A 5,200-nucleotide genomic window follows, 5' to 3' on the forward strand; every position below is an offset into this window, starting at 1 on the left:
GATGGTGGTGGTGGAGAAAGAGAAGATCGAGAGCAGAAGAAGAAAGTAATGGAAACGGTGGAGATTGTGGAGAGGGAGATCGATATTATCTAGAGAGGGAGAAGAAAGGTAAGGGTAATTTAGTCTGTTCCCATTAAAAAGATGCTCTGTCCACATGACCCAGGCCGAATTTTTATCCGTCCATTTGACCCAGAAAAGGTGTCATTTTGGCTATATAGCCCATTTTCTGTTTAGAATTGATGTCCTACTTTTAGCTGAACTGAGGGCACAAAGGCGTGAACCTCTCTAGACATGTCTTCTATAGAGTCTCCGGGAGTTTTCATTGTTCAAATGCTCTGAACTTGAATTAATGTGCGGAAGGTGGTCTTGTCTCTTCCATATCGCATGCAACCCCTTACTAATCACGTGCTACCCATGTCCATTCCAAGACAAGCCATTTCCAAGGGACTGTAGACCATCTTGCCATTCGAGAAGGTCTTTCTAAGTCTATTTTTGTCGGGCATTGAGCAATATTTCCGGTCTGGATAGTACGTGGTCCTTTGAGTCTTGACTGGTCCTTGCTTGGTCATACATGACAACTCTGTACTGTATGTGGTCCTTGCGGTCATATATCAGACATATCCTAGCAAGGTCGATAATCCTAAATCCTAATTCGACATCACTGGCCTCTGGCCATCACCGTTTGATCAACAAAGAATACGTCATCAATGATGGAGCTAGATGGGAAGTGGTCCTTGAATGCAGACAGAAGAACCTGTCTAAAATCTGGACGTGTATTTCTCATTCAGAAGCTGTCTAGACGCTGGAAAGGATCATTTGCCATCTTCAATTGTTCGGTTCTAATGTTCACTAGCGAGCAACGCTATGCACCGGCGTGGTCGGGAATCTCTTTTTCGTAAATTTTATATATTTTGTTATGGAAACTGTATATTACTCCATTCATATGCCAACTAACACGCCAAGTTTGGTATTGGCTTGTGAATGGCACTTGCATTGTCGTGAATAGCTTGACGTTAAAACAGAGATGGAATTATACATCAGCCAATCTTGCATTACGAGACAAATTAGTAAGCCTGCAAAAAGGTATTGTATTTGCATAGCCACTAAAGAATATTGGTTCTCTGGAATGTGAACACATAAATTATGACGGCATCCACGTGTTCACAAACAATATTCGCATGAGTCGATGAAACATTACATGGAATAATATAAATATAAAATGGCACAGAACGTGTTGACTCATCGACTCAGAGTCTTCAGACTCGTCATTGTCTAGTCGTGAGGGATCGATTCAGTTATTCCATATAGTTCCGATGCACACATCACAAGGCATAATAATAATAACAGAAAGTAAGTGTTGAAATGTAAAGGGATAATTGGTGTTTAGTACTCGGGTTTTGTCCAATATTAGGCTTTGGTCTAACATTTGTCCAACGTTAGTGCTTGGTACCTGGACCAAACGTTAACTCATGTTGACTCGGTTAAATACTTACTTCTGTTTAGATATTATTAAAAAAAGTAAATAAATAAAATAAAATACATAAATTGATGGCCTATTTACTATAATAACCTTCACTTTCCATCTTTTCCCAAGCACCACCATTTCCTTTATTTTACTCATCCGCCACATCAACTCAGCACCACCACCTTCTCTGAAGCAGCATCTTCTGCAACACATCACCCAGAACCACCACAACATTCTTCAATGAAACCACATACTCAATCTTCCAATTTCAATTCAAAGTCCTCTAGCACCCTTTGTACACAATAATCGAAGCAATACATCACCAGTTATTCTTCTTCTTTCTGTGTTCATCACCATCTCAGCAGCAACTTCAAATCCTCCCTAATTCAACTCAAATCGAACCATGTTACTTCCCATTTCAGGCTCGAGTTTAACCCCAGCTTCATCTGATTCTTGTTTATGAATTACCATTTCCACCATAACTACGAACCCATGATAATCAAGTAGTCAATTTAATTCACAGTATCATCTATACTTCAATTAAGAATCAAACCCATCATAAATTGGAATCAAACCCATCATGAATTGATCAATTTCACATCAATTTCGTATCTAAACATCAACCAATTGAAAACCCTAATTCAACTTACCATTTTTAAGGAGAAGAAAATCAGGAAAAGATTGAAACCTAACAGGAAAAGGGAGGAGGAAGTAATCAAATCACCACCAGAAGAACAACAACGAGATTAGAGTTACGAACAACAACACAAGTAATCAATCACCTAATTGTAAACCTAGAACATTATAGATTCAACTCTAACTCATATGAATTCAAATCCAACCTCATCAGTATTCTTCCCAGTTCCCAAAGAAGCTTCAATTCAAGAATAAAACCATGTCTTCTTAATCGATGCTTCAATCATCTGTTGTAATTCATCCTGCTCGATCTCCATTTTCCTGTCTGCAACCCATAAACCCCATCGTCCTAAAGCTTCAGTTGTAGCTATCACTCTCATTTGGGTTTCTATTTACAGAAGTTAGGGTTTTGATTTAGCAAATTAGAGGTAGAAATTGGAATTTTGTTTTTGATTCCATGAATTTGAGATTATGTTTTAACCAGTAAACAAGGGTTTTCTTCGATTGGGAAAGTTGGGTTTCGATTTATTAGAATTGAAATTTTGATTTTGGAAAGTAATTGATTCCATGCTTTTGTGACTGAAGAAATCAGGAAACAAGTTAATGGGGTTTGTGGCTGTGTTCTTGATATATGCGGAAGTAGAAGACGAAGATTGAGATGGGGCGGAGGAAAAATAGTCAAGTATATGGTTATTAGATTTTGCATCCCAGCCATAGATTAAATGATTTTCTTTGTAACCGTTGGATGTTAGACCCACCTCAAGGCTAGACTTGTAATATCAATATTTTACAGATTTTTAATTTACAAAATCATTTAAAGTTAGGTCATAAACAGTCAACTTCGGTCAACATCCAGTCCAGGTACCAAGCCCTAACGTTGTACAAATGTTAGACCAAGGCCTAGTGTTGGACAAAACCTGAGTACTAAACACCAATTATACCAAATGTAAATGAGACAATGATTTACGTGGTTCAGCACTACGACCTACATCCACGGGGTTGAGGGTTTCACTGTGTATTGAGAGATTGCAAAGATAGTCGAATGACTTTAGGTGAACAACGATGCCATGGGGAATAGAAACCATACTTACTCTTCCTATTTCTCTTTCCTAAACTCTTCTCTAGTTTTCTCTCAATTGGTCGACCCCTTCTCTCTTGGTGGAGAGGGGTATTTATAGGAGTGGTACATGGGGTCCACCGTCAAAGGCCGTTGGAATCTTATCTTCTTGTTCTTTGTGCAGATTCCGCTGGTATCCTCGCTCTGCACCGATGCCCCCAGTGGTTTATGCTTGGTGACGCCCTTCATCCTCCATAGGTTGGTCGACACGTATGCTAATCTAGGGTGTTTAATGCGGGTGGTTGGGTCGTCTGCACGCGCCAGATGATTTTCTGCTGCCCCTGTCACATCTGTGTCAGTTGGACCAACCCTCGACGTTGATCTTGGATCCTTCTCGAGATGGAATAAAGTGAATCCTTGGGTGTTCTTCAGTTCTTCGCAGTAACCTCTTCCTTCAATGCTCCTCGATTCTCAGCCCTTAGATCCATTAGATGATGATCTTATACTGACGAAACGTGTTGCTTGGATATACACGCGTGGAATCATATCTCGATGCTCCAGGCTGTGTGTCCTCCATGTGTGTTTCCCAGACACGTGGCAAATGATGAATTATGTGCATACAATTTGCCCCTTTTCTTCCGACTAAGGCGTCAGTCGAAGTTAGAGGAAAATCGTCCTCACATATTCTTCATCTCTCTATAATAACTTCCCCTAGATTTTAGGGCACGTTTCCCACTCCTTGCAATAACTTCTTCTTGGATTAAGGGACGGTTTCTATCTCCTTTAATGATATAAATAGGAGAGAGAATGTTAAAAATTTGAAATAAATTTCATTCCTTCATTCTCTTGTCAGTTCATAATTCTTTCTCTTCTGAAGCTTCTCATTCTTCTCTTCTTGTTTTCTAGCCATTAACTTCTTCTGGTGATATTGTGAGTAAGATCTTCCTAGGATTTTTCGAAGTTTGACGGTTGTTGTTGTTTATTGTCTTCCCATCGCATGCTTCAGATCATAAGGCTTTTGATACAGGTATGATATTATTTTTTCTTCGATCTTGATTGTTTGTTCATCTTCTGCTACTGTGTTCTTAGTTTTGTGATGAAGAACAAATATACAAAGTATATATACTTGTCCCTATTCTTTATCACAAAACTTACGGATTCGTACTCGAAGATTTAAGCTTGTCCACGATGTTCCTAATTAAGTTAGGGTTCTTCTTTCGGTGAATTTAGGGTTTTCAGTTGATATTTTTGATGGTAGAAGTTTTGACAAATTTCACGTTTTATGATCTTGATTTGCTTCTCTGCTTGTTTTTATGCTTCTTCGTAGATATGGCTGATCATCAGCGGGCTCCCTATCAGACACCGCCACCGAGCCCTTATAGGTCTTCCCCACATAGAAGTCCTGATATATCTCCGCCGAAGGGTGCTTCGTCTAAGCCTTCGCAGTTAGACCCTCGCGCTCAGAGGACCTTATCTATTGCTGGTCCAAGAGCTTCATATGACAAGAAAGGGGATCATACGAAGGGTCCTCAGGGTTCTAGTTATGCCGTTAATCGCCCTGCTGCTTCTCAACGTGTTGTGCCAGCAAATACGCAGATCCCATCGACTCATCGTGCTGAGCCAACAAATACGCAGACCCCTTCGCCTCATCGTGCTGAGCCGCTGAACTCCCAAACTCTTCGTTCTATTGCTCCACCTACGATGCCCCTATAGAAACCTACAGCTCCACCTTCTACCGTTCCTGTGAGAGAAAAATCTACCAAGGGTCCCGCACCGAAGGCTGATCTATCAAAGAATCATCCTACCAAAAGGAAAGCTTCAGATATAAGTCTTCTGAAGAGACCTTCTTCGGATCCTGCTGACGATTCGGACACTGCCCCACTTATACGAAGCGTCACAGTTGGTAAAAAGAAGGTTACTTTCAAGCACGTAGATCATGCAGCGTTCAAGGCGAAACATGAACTCGAAGCTTTTGATGTTAGGTTTTACGCTCCCGATGATGATCTCACTTATGATCTGATTTCAATTATCAATACGATGAG

The 5,200-nt window shown here is 40.3% G+C and overlaps 1 long non-coding RNA gene across 1 annotated transcript; it reads right to left on the bottom strand.

The window, feature by feature from the left end:
• Positions 1–1,412: 1,412 nt before the first annotated feature.
• Positions 1,413–2,744, bottom strand: LOC113297719. Its single transcript, XR_003333620.1, has 2 exons — positions 2,308–2,744; positions 1,413–2,153 (listed from the first exon to the last, which is right to left on the bottom strand). It is a non-coding gene; the product is annotated as an uncharacterized LOC113297719 (long non-coding RNA).
• Positions 2,745–5,200: the final 2,456 nt, after the last annotated feature.

This window comes from Papaver somniferum, chromosome 1, assembly GCF_003573695.1.
Source record: "Papaver somniferum cultivar HN1 chromosome 1, ASM357369v1, whole genome shotgun sequence".
Lineage (NCBI taxonomy): Eukaryota > Viridiplantae > Streptophyta > Magnoliopsida > Ranunculales > Papaveraceae > Papaver > Papaver somniferum.